Consider the following 22871-nt stretch of genomic DNA (forward strand, 5'->3'; position numbering starts at 1 on the left):
AAACTGGTCAATATACATAAAAGATGCTCAACTCCTCTGATCATTAGGAATTGTGAATAAAAACAAAAATCAAATACTATACAATAGTGTTCACCAGCACCAGTGAATGTTAGCTTCCAACCCCTCTTGCCTTCAGGCCTTCCCAGGAAGCTCAGTATTCTGAATGCTGCATGTAAGTATGTCCAGCAGTGTCTGGAACATAGCAGGGACTCAATAAATATTTACTGAGTGAAGAAATTAATGTGATTCCTCAAAAGTCAGAGGCAAAAATGTCAGGGTGGGAAACCAAAAGTCCATCCAAAAGTCCATAAAAATAATGAATAAATTGGCAAGAATGGTCAAAATCAATTCTCTCAGAACTCTTGATACTAATCAAAAGCTTGCTGAAACCAAGGGAATGATTAATCAAGAAAAAAACAGCTGAATCCCAGTGTTTGAAAAAATCTCCATCAAATGATTAGCTTACCACTAAGTTAAAGGAACATATGCTTCCATGGCCACACCCAACAAATAATACAGACAACAAAATTAGTTCAGAAAATTCACTAAACAAACAAACAACTACAACAAGCAGCAACAACAAACCCTGGAAAGGGTTATGATATTCAAAATGTCTGGTTTTCAACAAAAAAATTATGAGGCATGCAAGGAAATAATAAAGTATGGACCATACATGGGGAAAAAAAAAAGGAAACAGGAAAAAGACTTAAAGGAAAGACAAGACTTAAAGGAAACTATGAGAATAATGTCTCACCAAATAAAGAATGTCAATAAAGAGATAAAAATTACAAAAAAAAAAAATAAAATGGGAATTCTGGAGTTGAAAGATGCAATAACTGAAATAAAAAATTTATGAGATGGGTTTACTAGGAGATTTAAGTAAACAAAGAAATAATCAACTAACTTGGTGACAGATCAATTGAAATTATCCAGTCTGAGGAACAGAAAGCAAAAACATTCTGAGGAGCAGAAAGAAAAAAGAAAAATGAAAAATGTGTACCAACATACACATTATGAAAGTCCTAGGCAGAGAGAGAAAAAGGAACGGAAAAAATATTTGAAAGAAATAATGGACACAAATTTCCAAAACTTGATGAAAGACATGAATATACGCATCTAAGAAGATCAACAAACTCCAAGTATGGAAAAATTAAAAGAGATCCATACTAACGCACATTATAATAAAACTTTAAAAGACAGAATCTTGAAAGTAGCAAGAAAAATGATTTGTCATGTACCGAGAAGTCTCAGTAAGATTAGCAGCTGATTTTTCATCAGAAACCATGGAGTCCAGAAGGTAATGAGATGACATATTAAAGCGCTAAGAGACAAAACTGTTAACCAAGAATTAATTATCTGGCAAAACTATCCTTCAAAATTGAGGAGAAATTAAGACATTCTTGCTTAAATAAAAACTGGAAAGAGTCCATCATTAATAAATTGCCTTATAAGAAAACTAAAGAGAATTCTTCAGGCTGAAATGAAAACACAGTAACTCAAATCCACATGAGGAAATAACATCAATAAAGGTTAACTACACAGGTAAATATAATAGTCAGTATTAATGTACTCTTGGCCTATAACTCCTCATTTTTCCTATCTGATTTAAAAACAACTGTACAGGGGCACCAGGATGGCTCAGTCAGTTGAGTGTCCAACTCTTGATTTTGGCTGAGGTCATAATCTCACAGTTCGGGCTTTGCACTGACAGCACGGAGCCTGCTTGGGATTTTCTCTCTCCTTCTCTTTCTGCCCCTCACCCCCTCAGAATAAATAAATAAACATTTTTTTAAACAACTGTACAAAACAATAACTCTAATCTGTTCTGGTGGGCACACAATGTATAAAGATATAATTTATGACAACAGAAAGACAAGAGGGAATTCTGTAGGAGCAAAGTTTTTGTATACTGTTGAATTCAAATTGGTAGAATGCCATAAATTAAGATGTTAATTGTAATCCCCAAGGACAACCACTAAGAAAATAAGCGTAAAATATATAGTAAAAGAAAAGAGAATGAAACCAAAGTATTAAAACTAGAAAATACCTAATATAATAAATATTTATTTTATAGAAATATTTATATAAATACAATATAATAATATAAATATATAAAATATAAATATGATAATATAATATTAATATACATTTATTTATTTAAATATATATAAATATAAAAAATACATAATGGAGAAATTTAGGAACAGAAAAAATATAAGATATATAAAACAAACAGGAAAATGGCAAAAGTAAATCCTTCCATATCAATAATTACAATAAATGAAAACAGATTTGTCTTTTAAATTAAATGGCAGAGATTGATGAAATGGATTTAAAATGAAACAAAAACAAACAAAACAGAATAAACATGATCCAAGTATATACTGTCTTTAAGAGACTCATTTTAGGGACACCAGGGTGTCTCAGTTGGTTAATCATCCGACTCTTGATTTCAGCTCAGGCTCTGATTACACAGTTGGTGGGATCGAGCCCTGCATCAGGTTCTGTGCTAATAGCAGAGCCTGCTTTGGATTCTCTCTCTCTCTCTCTCTCTCTCTCTCTCTCTCTCTCTCTCCCTCTCTCTGCCCCTCCCCCACTTGCACACATACTCTCTATTTCTTAAAATAAATAAGTAAACATTTTTTTAAAAAGAAAGAGACTCATCTTAGATCCAAAGACACAAATAGGTTGAAAACTAATGGATAGAAAAAGATATTCCATGCAAAGAGTAACCAAAAGATTCACAGGACAAACCAAAAGAGTTAAATTTAGACAAAATAAACCTGAAGATAAAAACAGTTGCAAAAGAAAGAAGACATTACATAATGGTAAAATGGCCAATCCATCAAGATGATGTGATAATTTTTAGATAAACAGCATAATAGTGGTAGCATTGTCGTCTCTATTTTACAGGTTCAGAAAACTAGTATCCAAACACTAGTCTGCAGACGTTCTTTCTACAATAATGTACTGTCTACGGTAGAAACAGAATCAACCTTTTAGTGCCTTAATAGGAATCAACATACTAAAAATGAAAAAACTATCATTTTTTTATATTGATAGTGAGTCTCTGGTTAATCTTTAGCCTGTTTATGCTAGTCATCTTTTCAGTTCAGGAAAGGGATATACTAAGTGTACTAACCAAAACATTCAGGCCAAGAACTGTAAACCATGACTAAGATTTGCCTTTAGTCATCTCATGTTCCTTCAGAACACATCACACCTTTGAGTTAACAGCTATCATACTCAATGTTTTTCCCAAAATGCCATGTTTCAGAAGAAAGTGAAGATCACCAAAAAACTCCAAAGTTTAAGTTTGTGAGGTTTCTAGAAAGTGTTGAAGTTCAAAACATTACAAAAAACAAGTTAGTGAAAAAAGCAGGATACAAAATCCATGACACCTGTACAGATATTAATGAAATATAAATACATACAGTATATATGTCCATAAATAGTATAATACAAACATAACAGTATTTATAATAAAAATATTCAGGGGTGCCTGGCTGGCTCAGCCAGTACAGCACGTAACTCTTGATCTCAGGATTGTAAATTGGAGCCCCATGTTGGGTGTAGAGATTACTTAAAAAAAAATAAGATCTTTAAAATAAAAATAATGATGTTTATTACATTATCCTAAACACTTTTTATGTATTACCTTAATTAACCTGAAACCATCCCATGATACAGTGTAACAGTATTACCTTCATTTTACATACAAAGAAACTAAGCCACAGATGTTTGCCAAGTCACAGAGCTGTAATTAAAGGTGTAAGTACACTGACACAGAATCCCACACTCATCTATTTCTTTCTCCCCATAAAAAATGTGTGCATGTATGTGTGTATATACACAAATATATAATGTACATATTATAGTTTGCTGTCCCTACATAAAATATACGTAACATTATATAATGTTATAAATATACATGTTACATATACACAAAAAATCTTATTGCATATTTACATATACATGTGTGTGTATTTCAACTACCTAGAAAAAAAGCTGTTAATAATGTAAAACACGTTGCCAACAGGTCAGCACAAGAGCCCCGTGTCACAGTCTTAAACCTGACCCCAGCTTCACCTTGTCTTCAAATGCTTGCTCATGGTTTTGCCGAAGTTAATTCACGCTGAGTTTCTGTCACTTACAACCAGAGTCCCAATCAATGTAAACACGTATTATTTTCATAATCAGAAGAAAAGCAGAAAATATTTTTAAACTATTTATTTTTAAGTGGTCTATATGTAACATGTTGCATTATTAGAATATAAACTCTAAGAGAAAAAGAATAATAGCTTAATAAACAACAAAAACATGCCGGCAATATACTGAATTTCCTAAATTCCCAAATGCCCCTACTCCAGTATAATCAAAACAAGTAAAAAAATCATTTATTTCACTAGAGCAAAGCAGGATTGAAAGAACATAGTTCTTCCACCACATTACAAAATAACCTGATTATACAGGGATTTTCTGTAGCATTTTTTGTTGTTGTTATTCTATGTTTTTTCCTTCTGTATATCTTCAGTACAGCATATGTATGATGAAGCTGCTTTAGGAAAACTGAAGGATTCCGTATGCTAAAATACTATATTTTAACCTTAAGGAGCAGCTGTATACTCTTAGTTGGCAAACTGACAAAATTTTCCTTCCACATATATATACCAGATTAAGCAATGGGATGGAGTTAAGCCTAATTCTGACTGTTTTTCGCTTTAAACTACCTTAAGCCATCTGACACCAAATTTCACTGAATAATTGACGTTATTTGCTTCATTTAAAAAAGAGGAAATGAGGAGTACCTAGGTGGCTCAGTCTTTAAGCATCCAACTCTTGGTTTCAGCTGAGGTCACAATCTCATGGTTCGTGGGTTCGAGCCCCGCATCAGGCTCTTTGCTAACAGCTGGGAGCCTGGAGCCTGCTTCAGATTTTTGTGTCTCCCTCTCTCTCTGCCCCTCCCCAACTTGTGCTGTCTCTGTCTCTCTTAAAATAAATATATAAACTTTAAAATAAAAAAAAACAACTTTTTTTAAAGAGGAAATCAAAGAAAGAAGGAAAGAAGGAAGAAACTGGCCCTCAGCTATCACAACTCCCTTGACAATGATTTTCCTCACCTGTGTAACTGCTCAAATTGCCAAAAATCTGAGGTTGCTACTAAGCTTTAAACAGGATAAGAATCTAAGTCACTGCAACTTTTTCAATTAAAAAAAAAAAAAAAAAAAAAAAAAAAAACACGGGGCGCCTGGGTGGCTCAGTCGGTTGAGCGTCCGACTTCAGCTCAGGTCATGATTTCATAGTCCCTGAGTTCGAGCCCCGCATCAGGCTCTGTGCTGACAGCTCAGAGCCTGGAGCCTGCTTTGAATTCTGTGTCTCCCTGTCTCTCTGCCCCTCCCCTGCTCATGCTCTGTCTCTCTCTGTCTCAAAAATAAATAAAAACATTTAAAAACTTTAAAAAGAACACACAAAACCTCAAGTGAAATTCCTGTCAGATTTTCAGGGACTTTTGCTTTATTTTATAGAGATCAAATTCCTGACTCAACCACTGCTCCCGACCCCTCTATAACTATTCAGCAGGTTAATCTTTTTATCATTAAGTTCCTGCCATACTCTTCTTCTGTCCCTTGGAAAAAAATCCCAAATCCTGATTCTATACTGAGAATTCTAAATAAAATCTAAACACCTGAGCCTAACAGTCTACTACTTTCACAATATTACATGACCATTCCTATCCATATTTTCTTCAAACCACTCCTCTTCAACAGGTTTCTTCCTCTCCAAGAAAAAACTTCTTTTCCTATAAACAGCCTGACTGTCAGGATGGACAGGATTATGCTACCGTAACAAACAACCCCAAAATATAGTGGCTTACAACAACAAAATTTTATTTCTTGCTGACGGTGTATACTGTGGGTCGAAAGGAGGCTGTACTCTACAATGTCCTGATGCTAAGAAGCAGCCAACATCTGGAGCACTTGTCGGCAAGAGTTTTTTGTAAATGGCCAGATAGAAAATATTCTCAGCTTTGTGGGACATATGGTTTCTGTCACGACTATTCAACTTAACCGTTATAGTGAGAGAGCAGCAACAAACAATACATAAAGAAATGACTATGGCAGGGGCACTTGGCTGGCTCAGTTGGAAGAGCATGTGACTCTTGAACTTGGGGTTGTGAGTTCAAGCCCCACGCTGGGTAAAGAGATTACTTTAAAAAATAAAATCTTTCAGGGGTGCCTGGGTGGCTCAGTCGGTTGGGCGTCCGACTTCGGCTCAGGTTATGATCTCGCAGTCTGTGAGTTCGAGCCCTACATCAGGCTCTGTGCTGACAGCTCAGAGCCTGGAGCCTGCTTCGGATTCTGTATCTCCTCCTGTCTCTGCCCCTCCCATGCTCATGCTCTGTCTCTCTGTCTCTCACTAATAAATAAACATTAGAAAAATATGTCTTTAATAAAAATAAAATAAAATCTTTCCAAAAAAGAAAGAAATGACTAGGCTATGTTCCAATAAAACTTTATTTACAAATACAGGCAACAGATCATCTTTGGCCCACATGCCAATCAGATCACCGCAGGTCACTGTGGCAGAGGAAAAAAAGTATAGTGAATGCATGGACTCTTTAAAACTTCTACTTTGAAATGACTCATGCCACTTTAGCTCACATATCATTGGTCAAAGCAATTCACATGGACATACCTAACTTCAAAGGGGCAAGGACAAGTAATCATGACAAGTGCCTGGGAGGAGAGAGAGAAATATTGAATGGGTAATCCTAATGAATATCACAAAGTATATTTTGTTGGTCATTTACTGTTTCCAACTACTAGAATGCCCAATCCTTCCTTTCTCTACAAATCCACATCCTAGCTGTCTCTCAAGATTCAGTTCAAATGTCACCTTCCTCAGGGGCGCCTGAGATACTCTTGATTTCAGCTCAGATCATGATCTCATGATCCATGAGTTAGAGCTCCGCATCGGGCTCTGGGCTGACAATGCAGAGCCTATTAAGGATTCTCTCTCTCTACCCCTCTCCCATGTTCTCTAGAGAGGTAGGTAGGTAGGTATAGATAAAGTCACCTTCTACAGAAGTGTTCTCTGAGTCTCCAAAGCCCATGTCTCTCATCAGCTCCCAAAGCCCTCTTGTCTAAGTTAGTGTTTTCTACACTACAAATTCAATCATCTTGGGACAGATATTTTGTATTATTTATCTCTGTGTATCCCACAGAACTTAGTACTGTGCCTTAAGAAGGTGTTCAGTGAAAGTACTGCTGGTTTCTCAGTCATTTGTTAGTTTAAGGATTTAAAGTAGCATATAAAGGGGAGCCTGGGTGGTTCAGTTGGTTAAGTGTCCGACTTCAGCTCAGATCATGATCTGGTGGTTCCCAAGTTCAAGCCCTGCACTGGGCTCTGTGCTGACAGCTCAGAGCCTGGAGACTGCTTCAGATTCTGTGTTTCCCTCTCTCTCTGTCCCTCCCCCCCACGACTCTCTCTCAAAAATAAATAAAAACATTTAAAAAAATTTTAACAGCGGCATATAAAGATACAAATGATGAAACATTAAATAAGTATAGAAGAGCAATCACTACAAAGTGAAGAGGCTACATAAGCTGCATATCAAGAAATCACCTTTTTTGAAGGTAAGCCACAAATTTGGCTCTAAGTATTCTAGCAGCCAAACAGAAGCAAGATCCATCTTATCAATCACCGTATCAATAAGATAAATAATTGCTTAGGATAGGCATGAAATTAAATAAGGCCCTTTAAAGAAAATACTGGTTTTTTTAAATACAGACATTTTGCAAAACCAGAGACCAAGAAATGCTCTTCTAAACAAAAGAGCTAGCATGCAGAAGATACTGAAAAAACAATAATAATCAGTAAATATTTATCTAAAGATATATTATGGGGGGTGCCTGGATGGCTCAGTCAGTTGAGCATCTGACTTCAGCTCAGGTCATGATCTTACAGTTCGTGAGTTTGAGCCCCGTGTCAGGCTCCGTGCTGACAGCTCAGAGCCTGGAGCCTGCTTCGGATTCTGTGTCTCCCTCTCTCTCTACCCCTCCCCTGCTCTTGTTCTGACTATCTCTCTCTTTCAAAAATAAATAAACATTAAATATAATAAACTAAAAAATAAAATAAAGATATATTATCTCCTTTGCACCAGCCTGCACGTCAGAAGGAATACAAAGGAAATTATAAGACCTGGTAGTTGGGGAAACAAAATATACATACATGATATGACAGCAAGTACTAAGATTATACCATAATTCAATCATTTATGGAGCACTTACATCCCAGACCCTGTATTAGACTGAAGATAAAATAATCATGAATAAAATATTATCCCTAATTTCAAGAAACTCACAATCAGAGGAGACTAATACAGTCAACTATAATACAATATAATGAATACTCTGATGTAGATTTTATAAAGTATTAGGGAAACCAGTATTAAAAAAATTGCTTCTGCTGCTAAGAAGAAATCGAAGATGGCTTCATTGGAAATCGAAGATGGCTTCCCTTGAATGGGTAAGGTATGCTATAACTTGACTATGAAGAGTCTACAGCAGGCAAAGATGTGATGTGGATTTCATAAAAAGTTTATGGCAGTGGTGTGGGAAATGGGCAGACATGCTGACTATACACTTTGCTAGGGCAACACCATGTCTGTCTTGTTTACTGTTGACACCCTTAGTGCAGAGCACAGCATCTCACACACAGTAGACCTTGTTGAATATAGAGTTGTTGAAAAAATCGAAAAGAATGAAATGGAGACACCATTAAGGAAACTATCGTCCAAGCAAAACATAAGGGCCTGAATTAGGCCAATGACAGGTGGAAGTAAGGACAACACCAACACTGAGTTAAGTCTTTATTAAAATGCTAGAGAAAACAGCTATAGAGACTAGAGAAGGAATTTGGTCCAGAAAGAAACCTCACAAAGACCTCTAAATCAAAACTATCTGACAACCTAAAATACATTGCATATTATTAGAAAGTGAGACTTTCAACCAGTGTGAATTCATCTCAGAAGATCTTTAAAAAGCCTATATGCCTCAATCTTCAGGTTTCTCTTTTTTCACATTCTCTGTAAGAGATAGTTTTAAGGAAAGTTAGAGATTATAATTTACTTTTAATTCTAACACAAACTTCAAAAAGGTTCTAGTTAAGACCCAGAAAGACAGTACCGGTCTAATTTCTGTCACACGGCACTACAAATTCAAAAGACTAAAAAGAAGACCCATCAGGTATTGAGGAGGGCACCTTTTGGGATGAGCAATGGGTGTTGTATGGAAACCAATTTGACAATAAATTTCATATATTAAAAAAAAATAAAATAAAATAAAACACCACCTTTATTTCTAGCAGAAAAAAAATAATAAAATAAAGATCTTATTCCATTGGGAAAAAATAAAAATAAAAATAAATAAAAATAAAAAGAAGACCCATCAAGTCATCTGAGCTAGAGAAAGGAGACGTAACTAAAAGAGTTTTCTGATACTTGATATTCACCTGTTTCATGTTGAAGCACGATGTTAAAAAAATAGTTTATAGGGGTGCCTGGGTGGCTCAATCAGTTAAGTGTCGGACTCTATTTTTCTTTTTTCTTTAAGTAGGCTTCAGGCCCAGCGTGAAGCACATGTGGGGCTTAAACTCACCACCTGAGATCAAGACCTGAGCTGAGATCAAAAGCTGGACACTTAACTGACTGAGCCACAAAGGCATCCCAAGCATCCAACTCTTTAATCTCAGCTCAGGTCTCAATCTCAGGGTCGTAAATTCAAGCCCCACAATGGGCTCTACACTGGGTGTGAAGCCTACTTAAAAAAAAAAAAAAAAAAAAAAAAAAAAATTATAAAAGGGATCAGATAATACCAACCTTACAGTATTTTCCTAATATAGCATAATGGTTTTGATACAACATAGCAGTCAAGAGTGGAGACACTAGATTCAGACTCCCTAGTTTCAAGTTCTAGTTCCTTTGCCTAACCATGACCTCAGCATTATTCAACCTCTCTGTGCTTGTTTCCTCATCTACCTCATAAGGTTGCTGTGAATATAAAATGAGTTAATATGCATAAAACTCCTTAGAATAGGGCCTGGCACAAAGTAGGTATTCAGTAAATCTTAACTGCTCATATTATCAAAAATAATACCTGGTACAAATATAGGTACTGGGTTGAAAGTGAATTCTAGTCATTTAACCAGTGCATGTGCCTAGCAAACTACCATGCGTCAACATTTCAACTGGGAATGTTCTAGAATTGAAGATTCTTAACAGCATGTATCCTTCAAGAATATAAAAAAATCCCCCATATTCCCAGTGTTACTACTGGCAGAATCCTGAGGAAATGATGACCCCATTCATTGCTTAGTTTCCTCCTTAGATCTTCGTATCAGCTTTTTCTCCAGGATCCTGAGATGAGTCACAACCTCTCCACTGAATTCCTTATTTAGGCTCTTTTATGGCCTGTGCCTGACTGATTCTGAGTGTGGTGCCATGTTTGGCACCAATCCCTCCTGAGAATGCTGATGTGGTGAAATTCAGCTGTGTTTAGACTGGTTTACCTTGTAATTTTCCACTGTTTCTTTACCAGGATGAGCAAAAGCACAAAACCTAACTATCACTTAGCACTATCAAGCCCCCTGAAATTCCAAAGGAACTAAGTGCTTTATCAACTCTCCTCTAAGAAGCAGTATTGACAAGTCGCACCCAGATTGCCAATCATGTGAGACTTAGTTTACCCAACCATAAATTGTTAAAAGAACCATTTTTCACCTGAGATCTCTAATTCAAATGCACCCAATGTACTGTCCTCACAGTGACCTGAAAATAACAGACTTGGGTTTTTTAGAATTTTTTTAACGTTTATTTATTTTTGAGAGAGAAAAAGAGGGGTGGGGGGGGGAAGGGGCAGAAAGGTGGACAGAAGATCCAAAGCAGGCTTCACCTGTCAGCACAGAGCCTGATGAGGGGCTTGATCCCATGAACCATGAGATCATGACCTGAGTTGAAATCAAGAGTCGCATGCTTAACCAACTGAGCCACTCTGGTGCCCCTATAACATTATTAGTAGCAGTAGTATATGAGATAACATGTAATTCATCTAGTTCCCATCAATAAATGCTAGTTTCTTGGGGCGCCTGGGTGGCTCAGTCGGTTAAGTGTCCAATTTCAGCTCAGGTCATGATATCACACTTTGTGAGTTCAAGCCCAGCATCAGGCTCTGGGCTGACTCTCTCTCTTCCCCTCCCCTGCTTGCGCTGTGTCCCTCTCAAAAATAAATGTTAAAAGAAAATTTAATAAATGCTAGTTTCTTTCCAACCTTTTTCTTCCTACATCATCCCCACTGCCAGATAATATAGGATGGAAAAGTTTAGAAGAGAGACTAGGATGGGTGTGTGATTAGCTTGTTGGGGAACAACTTGGAGCCACTGCGGTTCTTGACAACAACTCAGCGTCTTCTGAGCTAAATAGGAATTAATATCAGTGTCCTAATTCTTCATTTTAGCTATGCCTCCCAAGTTCCTAAAAGGTGGGTGTGACTGCATGTTTAATGTTTGTATGATTAACTAACATTAATATCAGAAAGCAAACAGCTTCATTTTATGACTCAGAAGTCAAAATGTGAAAATCAGTACTAACTGATGACACCAAACCTAATTTTCTTTCAACTATATAATAAAAAGCCAATTTGTGGGGTGCCTGGGTGGCTCAGTCGGTTAACCATCCGACTTCAGCTCAGGTCATGACCTCACAGTCTGTGAGTTCTGAGCTGTGCTGACCGCTCAGAGCCTGGAGCCTGCTTCGGATTCTGTGTCTCCCTCTCTCTCTGCCCCTCCCCTGCTCATGCTCTGTCTCTCTCTGTCTCAAAAATAAACTTTAAAAAAATATTAAAAAGCCAATTTGATACTTAAATGGGAAAATGTATATAAAGTAAATATGGCAAATGTATATAATTAATTATTGACCCTAGGTGGTTCTTCTTTCCCTTTTTCTGTAAATCCGGAATTTTGCTTAATAAAAAGTTGGGTCAGCAAAGGATTGGGTGACAGAACTTGACACACTCACATACTAACATTCCTAGAGGCCAGTAAAAATAATTACTGTAAACACAACCTAATTAATAGAAAGCAAAGTCTGATTTTGTCCTCTCTTTATAAATTTTACCAGGTCTTACACCAAACTACCTAGATGTTCACAGACTCCCTTAGGGCTGCCACGCTCAGAGGAATGGCACCGGGCTAATTTGGAAAAGGCATTAGCCATAAATTATAGCCATAATCTCCTTGCTCTCTAACATGGTCAACTGAAATGGATTGGTCTGTTGAGTGTATTCCCGATGAGTGTATTCTCAATGAATAACAGCTCCATTCCAAGGGAGCATTAGAAACCTTTACTGAGATAGTTTTTTTAAATTTTAAACCCAAGAAGGCAAATATTGAGCACAATCAAATAAATCTAAGAAAAACAAAATGGAGTTAAAGGAGTTTAGGCAACAAGTTCCTACAATCTAAGTAGCAAAAAAGAGGTTTTTTTTTCCCTACCGAAATAGAAATAAGAAAAGAACTGTATATTTAGTATCCCATCAGTACTTCAACTGTAGGGGGGCCTAACATACAATATGCTCTTTAATATGTAATAATGTAACAATAATGTAAAAATGTAATATAAAATAAATACTTATAATTTATACGCATAATATATAATAATAAACATAATAGTATAAAATAAAATAAAAAATGAAAATAATTATATAGGATATAAAATAGGGGTGCCTGGGTGGCTCACTTGGTTAAACGTCCAACTTCAGCTCATGTCATGATCTCGTGGTTCGTGAGTTCGAGCCCCGTGCCAGGCTCTGTGCTGACAACTCAGACCCTGGATCCTGCCTCTGAATCTGTGTCTCCCTCTGTCTCTGTCCCTCCCCCATTCACGCTCAGTCACTCTCCCTCTCTCTCTCTCTCTCTCAAAATTAAATACTGAGAACAAATAAAATAAAATAAAATAAAATAAAATAAAATAAAATAATATGGGGTACCTGATTGGTTCAATCAGTTAAGCGTCCAACTCTTGATTCTGGCTTAGGTCATGATCTCACAGTTTGTGGGACTGAGCTCCGTGTCAGGCTCTGTGATGACAGCACAGAGCGTACTTGGGATTCTCTCTCCCTCTCTCTCTGTCCTTCCCCTGTTCATGTGTGCTCACTCTCTCTCAAAATAAATAAGTGGACATTTAAAATATATATAATAATATAAAGTAAATTTTAAAAATAATAATAATGTAAAAACGGGGCCTTTTCAAAGGCTCAGTGATTAGCTTATTAAAAGGTCACTCACATAGTTTCTGGGACCTAAAGCAGTCCCACAAAAAGCTACGCTTTCAGCTTACTCTGGCTTCCTAAAATTTTAAAGCTAAATATAGTGAACAAACTGTTCATAGCTCCTTTCTTAAGTGATGTAGGAGGCAAGACAAAAGCAGTCCATTTTAATCCAAAATTGCTCAGTAGAAAAAATAAGCGTCTAGCAAATTAGACTAGAGGATTACTATTAGCACTAACAAGCAATCTGGAGCTGAGAATATACATCTCGATACCACTACAACCTCTCTGGGTGATATTTAAAAGCCATTTAATTTTATCTTATGCTTAAACTGAAAGCAGCACTAACCGTACTTTCTGAACCGAAAATAGGCCTATTAAAAATAAACTTAAAACCAAGGGCTACATAAATGTTTATTAAATAATAATGATGAGAGAACAAATACAGCTGGGAAGGAGCCAATACCCAAAGGACATATACATATATCTTCAACACCTAGTGGATAAGCAATCCTTCATGAAGTCACCTTTTTAAGCCTTGGAGTATGGAGTATACTGTAAATCTAACCAAGCTTCACAGTAAACGTCAAAGGCAGTAAGCACACAATAAATCAACATGCAATGTATTACAACAAACAACCCTGTAAATTTTTGCTTGCAATCTTAAATTCACTGAAATTTAGATTCCAAATGATTTCCCAAATCCCAGCTTCAGCCTTTCAGATTAGACCCTATAAAATTAGAATTAATCTGGGAGGCCTAGGGGTGCCTGGGTGGCTCAGTCTTAAGCGCCTGACTTTGGCTCAGGTCATGATCTCACTGTTTGTGGGTTCAAGCCCCATGTCAGGCTCTGTGCTGACAGCTCAGAGCCTGGAGCCTGCTTCAGATTCTGTGTCTCCCTCTCTCTCTGCCCCTCCCCCACTCTCTCTCTCTCTCTCTCTCTCTCTGCCCCTTCCCCCCCCCTCAAAAATAAATAAAACGTTAAAAAAATATTTTTTTTAAAATCCTGGGGCCTGGAATAAACTAAATTAGTTTAACCAATTAGCTCCCATTGCATAGCCATGGAAAATGGGAGTCCCTCCCTGGAAATGAATATAAGCTAATGGTCTTCAGTAGAACTTTCCCAGGGTGTAACTTGACTAAATACTTCTAAGAGTATTTACATGTGCAATGCTATTTTATGGTAACTTTCAAGTCATATTTAGTCATTAGTAACAGCACAATGAAAAAAAAATCTTGATTCAAATCTCAGCTCTACCATTTATTAGCTATAGAACACTGAAAAAAATTAACTGACCTATTGTAAGATGGTAATAATGACACATGGGTTAACTCTTTTATAATTGAATCTGGTCTCAGGGTCATTTTGAAGATTAAACAAACTAGTATGCCCAACTAGCAAGGTATATATACACAAAGTAGTGATAGCATCCAAATACAGCTTCCTTGTCTTTATCATTATTTCTATATTTTCTTATTTGAATTTTATCCAGTTCTTTTGAATTTTATCCTCCCTGCCAAAAGCCAACAGCATCTACTTCAAATCAGTGAGAGACACAATAAGAAAACATTATCATTTAGTTTTTACTGTCTACTATTAGCCAAACACTGAGCTACACTGAGCTAACTGCTTTATATAGTTTATTTCATTTAATCCTTACCACTTTTATAAGGTGATTATTTGAGTTGATAGCCAAAGACAGTGAAGGTAAGAGGTTAGATAATTGGCCCCAAATCACTTGGTTACCACAATCATTATTACTTTTGCCCTACATAGCATCCCTCCCCAATCACTACCTCATTCCTTCCCCCAGAGGTCACCATGAACTTGAGTTTATGATAACATTTCCTTGCTCTTCTTTATATTTTACAATGTATGTATGCATCTATAAACAATACTGCTTAGTTTTCACTATTCTTGAATATTATACAAAGGAAATATAGAACTGTATTCTTACCTGCCCTGTTTCTTTCAATAGTATATGAACAAAAGATGAATCCATGTTGTTCTATCTTACCTATGGTTAATACATTTTTTTATTCAGTTTTTTAATTCCAGTATAGTTAACATCCATTTTCATTATTGTATAATATTCTACCATATGAACATACAATGATTTATTTATCAATTCTATTATTTTTGGACATCTGAATTGTGTCCATGTTTTAGCTATTATGAATATCAGTTACTGTGACCATTTCCTTTATATGTAACCTAATGTAAATGCACAAGAATTTCTTTAGGGCAGTGATCTAGGTCAGACAGACACAGACCTACACAAAAGGTACACAAAAACTTTCCAAATGGTTAAGAGGCATATAGTATCTAAAGAATTCAGCCCCGTGACCTCGATATAGACTCTTTCCTAAAACCAATCTGCCTAAAAACAGGTTGCATTTATAATACAGTAATTTTTTGCAAATAAAGACCGACCTTCGCCCATCCCAAATTATTACTACAAAGCACTGGTTCTAAATACAAAACTCACAGGAAGGCAAAATGTTTAGTCTTGAGGGGAAGGAAAATTGACAAGTAAGAACAATGTGATAAGTTCTATAATAGAGGTATGAACAATGTTCTTCAGAAGTGAAGAAAATGAATTACTTAGCCACCTGTAGGAGTCAAGAAAAAAGAGATGACAAATGACGTAAGCCTTGGAGAGTGGGTATGGCTGTCAGGTGGAAAATGGTTGAAAAGACAATCTTTGCAAACAGGAAAATGAGATATAAGAAGAAGCTGCTAGGTAGAGCTTAAGAAAAAAAACTATTAAAAGAAGATAATTCAACTGGAAGATGAGCCTCTTTTAGCACTGAGAAGCTAAACTTTGAACTAGAAAGAATAAGGTATATAAGAAGATGCCAGAATAATCTGTACCTATAATTACAAACATCACATGGGCATATTGTCTACTTATATAGACAGTACATAAGACATATTGATAAAATAGAAGTGAAGAAGGTGCTGGGGAAACTAAAACTCAGGCTCGATCCCTCCACTGGAGCCAGCAAGAGCTGCCTGAAACCCCATTCCAAAAGGGAGGTGTCCACTGGTAAAGACTTCCTCGGTATTAGGGATGAGAGGTGAACTCAAATCATGAGCAACTAACTGCCCTCCCACGAACCACTGCCATGTTGTTCCTCAGTAAACTCAGTAACCATATCAAATCACATGCTACAGAGAGCTGTCCTTGTTAGAAGCAGCTCAATCTTGATCAAACACAGATAACCTGCCATTTGACTTTTGATTTGGAGCCCATATTTGAAACCACTGTTGCTCTGTCTATGGCATCTTATATATGACATGACTCTCCAAACTTGCAGTCACATGGACCACCTAACCTAACTCAGTATCAACTGCTCTGGAATGATAGATAACTAACTAGTTTGGAAGTGACCGTCCCTCCAGAGCTCTCCAAAGTCAATGTCCTAAATATAATCATAAAGATAATCTTGAAATTTGATGACTATCACCCAGACATTTTAGGGAGATGTGGAGCAACAAACCAGAAAAGAAAGTTTATTCATATAAACTCCACTAATAATCAAAAACACTTTAATGCATTCCTACCACTTTATAAATTTCTACTTCCTTTGTTTACTCCCTAGAGAAAGTGCTGACAGTTTATGGTCTAATCATAAGTATATGAATAACTTCAGTAACTGCTATTTGATAAATGACCAAAAGGAACACTAAGTACCTACCATGACTCATTTACTGCAGTAGGTGCTAGAAATAAGGAATTCATAACCTGTTCAGGAAACAAATGTGGACAACTAAATATTATAAACTAATTGCTATAAAAGAAACATAAAAAGTGTGAGATATAAGTAGAAAAGAAGTAACAGAGAAGTTCTAATAGGAATTGAGTCAGGAAAACATCACAGAAGAGATGCCATCTCACATGGACCTTGAAGAAATTTACACAGTGGAGGTGAGGGGAGGAGGAGAGAGATGAAAATCTCTAGGAGTAACAGTCCAGTGTGGCTACATCAGAGGTTCTCAATCCTGGTTGGAAAGGAGCAGTCTTAATTACATAATTTTATACCATCTCACAGATGTTTCTGAGGCAAAGCCAGATTGGAGAAACATTCAGCTAGAAAACCAGATTACTGGGGTTGGGAGACAGGGCCAGGGAAAGAGGAGAGCTAGAGGCTAAGCTAGGGCTAGACTGAAAGGCATTAAAAGATAGGCCTTAAGAAGCCCTGCCAAGGGGCACCTGGCTGGCTCAGTTGGGGAAGCAGAAGACTCTTGATCTCAGGGTTGTGTGTTCGAGCCCCATACTGGGTATAGACACTACTTAAATAAAATTAAAAAAAAAAAAAAAAAAAGGAGGAAGAAGAAGAAGGAGGAAAAGAAAAAAGAGAAGGAGAAGGAGAAGAAGAGGCCCTCCCAAAACTACTACAGAATTTCTGTGTGACCTTTATTGTGGTGAAAGAAATCATACATTTCATTGCATTTGGATTCTGGTCCCACTCCCCGACCCCCAAAAATAAGAATCCCTTTTTGTAAGCAATAAGCTAACCAAGTTTTTAAACAGTGGAATGGCATAAAAACTACCCTTTCCTGTGGTAGGCAGAACAATGACCCGACCAAAGATGCCCATGTGCTAATCCCCAGAATTTATTAATATATTAGGTTATATGGCAAAGTGCAATTAAAGCTGTACTTTAATTAAAGGTGGAATTAAAGTTGCTACTCAGCTGTGAGATAGGGTGATTAATCTGGATTATCTAGATGGACCCAATGCAATCACAAGAGTTTTGAAAGTGGGAAAGGACAGAGGTTCATGCATCCCTCAGTCGGTTAAGCATCAGACTCTTGATTTCGGCTCAGGTCATGATCTCAGAGTTCATGAGCGTGAGCTCCACATCGGGCTCTGTGCTGACAGTGCAGAGCCTGTTTGGGATTCTCTGTCTCCCTCTCTCTGCCCTCACTTGCACAGGCTGTGTCTCTCTCTCTCTCTCTCTCTCTCTCTCTCTCTCTCTGAAAATAAATAAACTTTAAGTCTTTTTTTTTTTATGTTTTTTGTTTATTTTTGAGAGAGAGAGCGCATGACCAGGGGAGGAACAGAGAGAGGGGGACAGAGGATCCAAAGCAGGTTCTGCACTGACAGCAGCGAGCCCATGTGGGGCTCGAACTCCTGAACTGTGAGATAATGACCTGAGCCAAAGTCGGACACTCAACCAACTGAGCCACCCAGGTTCTCCAAAAAAATAAGTTAAAAAAAAAAAAAAAAAAAGATTTGAAGGAAGAGATCTCCCAGGCATCCTCACTGGTCTCTACTGACACAGGAGACAACTAACTCAATTTGCAACCAGAAGCAATTTCACTTAGACCACAAGAGGAGAGCACCCATAAAAGAGGAAATAATTTGCCAAGAGGGAATAAGGTTATTTTGCAAAGTAAACTTACCAAAGAGTATAATTAATTCTATGCAAATACACCTCAGGCTACCATACTTCTCAAGAGGGGAGGTACAGAGTAGATAAATTAAATTTCTGGGAAGACTTCTAATGGAGGGAAGAGACTTTATTTTTTTTTATTTTTTTTTTATTTTTTTTTATTTTTTATCTTTATTTTTTTAAATTTTTTTTTTAACGTTTTTATTTATTTTTGAGACAGAGAGAGACAGAGCATGAACAGGGGAGGGGCAGAGAGAGAGGAAGACACAGAATCCAAAACAGGCTCCAGGCTCTGAGCTGTCAGCACAGAGCCCGACGCGGGGCTCAAACTCACGGACTGTGAGATCATGACCTGAGCCGAAGTCGGACGCTTAACCAACCAAGCTACCCAGGCGCCCCGAGGAGACTTTAGATAGAAGGAACAGGAGGAGTGAAGTGAGAGTCAAAGGAATAGCTCCCCCCAGAAATCCCAAAACTGGGATCATGATGCCTGAGGCCAATGGCACCACTGACCTCTCCATCTTTTTTTTTGGATCATCCTTTCTGACACTACCCAAGGAGCATTAGTCCGGTACTCTTACTCAGCAAGGGTGGTGTTCTGAAGGGACAAGGGAAGAGCTATTTATAAATTACGTCTCTGTTTCTTGTTATACCTCTGCCTGGTCCTGACAAAAATGTCCCTTTTTTCAGTGACTCCTCAGAAATGGAAGATACTCTAGCTAGACATAAAGAAGAATTTCTACTTTTCAGTCCAATATTGGGGGGGGGGGGGGGGGGAAGCTAACAAAAAGCTAAGAAGCCTCTATATAGAAGAATACAAAAGCAGGATAAGGATGAAATGGCCTAGAATTTGGATTTTTTTTTCTCTTTCTTTGTTTCTTGCTTTCTTTTTTTTTTTTTTTTTTAAGAGAGAGACAGAGAATGCAAGTGGGGGAGAGGGGCAGAGGGAGAGAGAGACTGGTAAGTAGGTTCCATGCTCAGCATGGAGCCCAATGCAGGGCTCAATCCCAGGACCCTGGGATCATGACCTGAGCCAAAATCAAGAGTCGGACACTCAACTAAATGAGCCACCCCCAGGTGCCCCTAGTATCTGGATCTTTTCTAAGAGGAGGAGCAACTAAGCTGAAGGTGGATCAGAGGGAAGAGACTAAGTAAAAAAAACAACAATTTAAGGACTCTCTCAGGGAATCAGTCCAATACAGCATCATAGGAAAAATTATCATAAACTCAAAGCCATACAAAGTACAGCCAAAACAATATACTTTACCAACAAAGGAGAAAAGCCACCACATTTGGGTTAGAGAATCTAGCTTAAATCCAAACTCTCCCATTAAATTTTATAATCTCAAGCAATTCACTTCACCTCTCTGGGCCTCCATTTACACTCTTATATGAAATGCAGAGTTTGAAATGAGCTTCAAGGATACTACAGTCCACCTTTGCCTTTATTAAGTTTTAAAATGTCTCTAAACAGTCCTCCTACCACTTATGTATGAATCAATAAGGTCATCAAGTTGATGGCCTGCATTAAATCCTCCCTGAACATTTGCAGTCTAGCAAAATTAAGCCAGACACTCTTCACCCTTCTTTTATTAGCTAAATAGATGGTAAAGACTTGGTGGGGATTTATTATACTAGTCTCTCTACTTTTGTGCATGTTTAAAATTTTCCACAATGGAAAACTGGTTACCTAGAAAACAGCAGAAAAATCTTAATATATTCTGTGTCTTAAAAAGAAAACATGTGGGGCGCCTTGGTAGCTCAGTCAGTTAAATTCCTGACTTCAGCTCAGGTCATGATCTCATGGCTCGTGAGTTCGAGCCCCATGTCAGGCTCTGTGCTGCCAGCTCGGAGCCTGGAGCCTACTTTGGATTCTGTGTCTCCCTCTCTCTCTGCCCCTTTGCCACTCACACTCTGTCTCTTTCTCTCAAAAATAAATAAACATTGAAAAAAAAATTTTTTTAAGGAAAACATGCTTAATTATAAGTAATACATTATTTCTACATTGGTTCTTAGTAATTGATTTTCCCACTTTGGTATGCAGTGAATCTAGACTAAATATTAATTTTATTGAAACACAAACTGAATCAAATGCTAAATCAAAAAGAAAGAAATTACCACAAATTAGACCTGTATGTTTTCTAGAAATACTAAACTGGATCAAAATATCTGCCAAAATAGTATTTCATTTAAGTTCTAGAGAAACTGAATCTCCTACTGTGTACCTATCATACAGCTTCAATAATTATATCAGTATATGGAAGGGTGCCTGGGTGGCTCAGTCGGTTGAGCGTCCGACTTTGGCTCAGGTCATGATCTCACCGTTCATGAGTTCAAGCCTTGCGTCAGGCTCTATGTGGACAGCTCAGAGCTTGGAGACTGCCTCAGATTCCGTACCTCTCTCCCTCTCTGCCCCTCCTCTCTCTCTCTCTCTCTCTCTCTCTCTCTCAAAAATAAACATTAAAAAAAAAATTGTTTAATTATATCAGTATATGGAGAATTTTGTTTCATTCCTACCCCCACCCCTAAGAGAAAAAAACTACTCACAAAAAAGAATGATACAACTAATTTCACTTCCCATAAAACATCTGATATTATGGAGAAATTAGTCAAACAGGCATGGTTTTTCAATTTAAGCATCTGAGTATATTGCCAAAGAAATTCTCAATGAACTATATTCTCCTAATTTTATCTTTATATTCCCTTGGGACTAATACAGTAATTCACAGAGTAGATATTTAAGAAATGTTTATAAACCAAACAATTAAGTGAAAAAGAACATCTCTAGAGACAGTAAAAGTAAATTTAGCCATTTTCTATCCCAAACATTTACTTGTTATGAGATAAACACAAAAGGTGAAAATCTATTTTTTGTAACTCTATGGAGGAAAGAAAAATAATTACATCCGATTTTTACAATTCTTCAGCTTTATCACAAACTTATATTAACCTTACCCAAATTCAAATTGAAAAATTATAAAAAAATTGAATACATTTTTTTTAAAGACCTGTAACATGTTGACTTAAAATAGTGACATACTAGATATTTATAACCACTAATCAAAATGCACTACCTGGAGCCCCAATCTGCTAAATACTACACATTTATGATCTACCAAAACAGGTTCTAACATTTAAAGAAGTATATATACAATGATCGCAGAGTTTAGATTTTCTCACTTTGCCATTTAAACATATTTGGTCTCAAGGGTTCCCATAAACCACAACAAATCCCAGTATTTCAGCAAATAGTAACCAAATAAAATAGTTCCCATCACATATATTTTTAAGTTTCAAATGCTGGGCCACAAAAAATAGAGAACACAGGCCAAAGCAACATGATCATAAGGATTCATGATGATCCTCATGAAAACATGTAGATGACGAGTCTATAGCATGTACGTGTACTTACAAAGTTCACGAACAGCACAGTAACACAAAAGCAACTGGGTAAACAAGAAAAAGAAAAAGCTGACAGCTGTATGAGATAATAATAGCGATAGATTTATTGCCAGGTATAATTTATGTGGTCATTTGGCCTAAAGTTAAATATTGTTTAAAATGTGCTCTAAATTAAAGTTTAAAATTGTATTTTAATTTCAAAATGTATGCAAAAGAAATTGCATTTTTGAAATGTTTACAAAAAGAATAAACGTTTCTTTTTGAAGAAATGGGACAAAAAAAAAAAGGACAAACAAAACATCTTCTTTTTTTTTTAATGTTTTTATTTATTTTTGAAGGAGAGAGAGAGAGACAGAGCATGAGCAAGGAGGAGCAGAGAGAGAGGGAGACACAAAATCTGAAGCAGGCTCCAGGCTCCGAGCTGTCAGCACAGAGCCTGATGCGGGGCTTGAACTCACAAACCATGAGATCATGACCTGGGCTGAAGTCGGACGCTTAACCCACTGAGCCACCCAGGTGCCCCTAAAACATCTTATTTCTAACAGAGAAGTGAGATAATTATAATTTAGGGTTTACAGTATCTCAACACAATAGAACATTACATAGACGTTAAAAAATTATTAATATATTGGGACGCCTTGGTGGCTCAGTCGGTTAAGCATCCGACTTCGGACAACATCATGATCTCACGGTTCGTGAGTTCGAGCCCCGCATCAGGCTCTGTGCTGACAGCTTGGAGCCTGG

The 22871-nt window shown here is 37.0% G+C and overlaps 1 protein-coding gene across 5 annotated transcripts in view; it reads right to left on the minus strand.

Annotated features, from left to right (window-relative positions):
- EXOC6B (exocyst complex component 6B) overlaps nucleotides 1–22871 on the minus strand; it is a 615985-nt gene that overhangs the window by 553950 nt on the left and 39164 nt on the right. The gene's annotated exons all lie outside the window — the stretch shown is intronic.

Source organism: Panthera uncia (genome assembly GCF_023721935.1).
Source record: "Panthera uncia isolate 11264 chromosome A3 unlocalized genomic scaffold, Puncia_PCG_1.0 HiC_scaffold_11, whole genome shotgun sequence".
NCBI classification, from domain to species: Eukaryota; Metazoa; Chordata; class Mammalia; order Carnivora; family Felidae; genus Panthera; species Panthera uncia.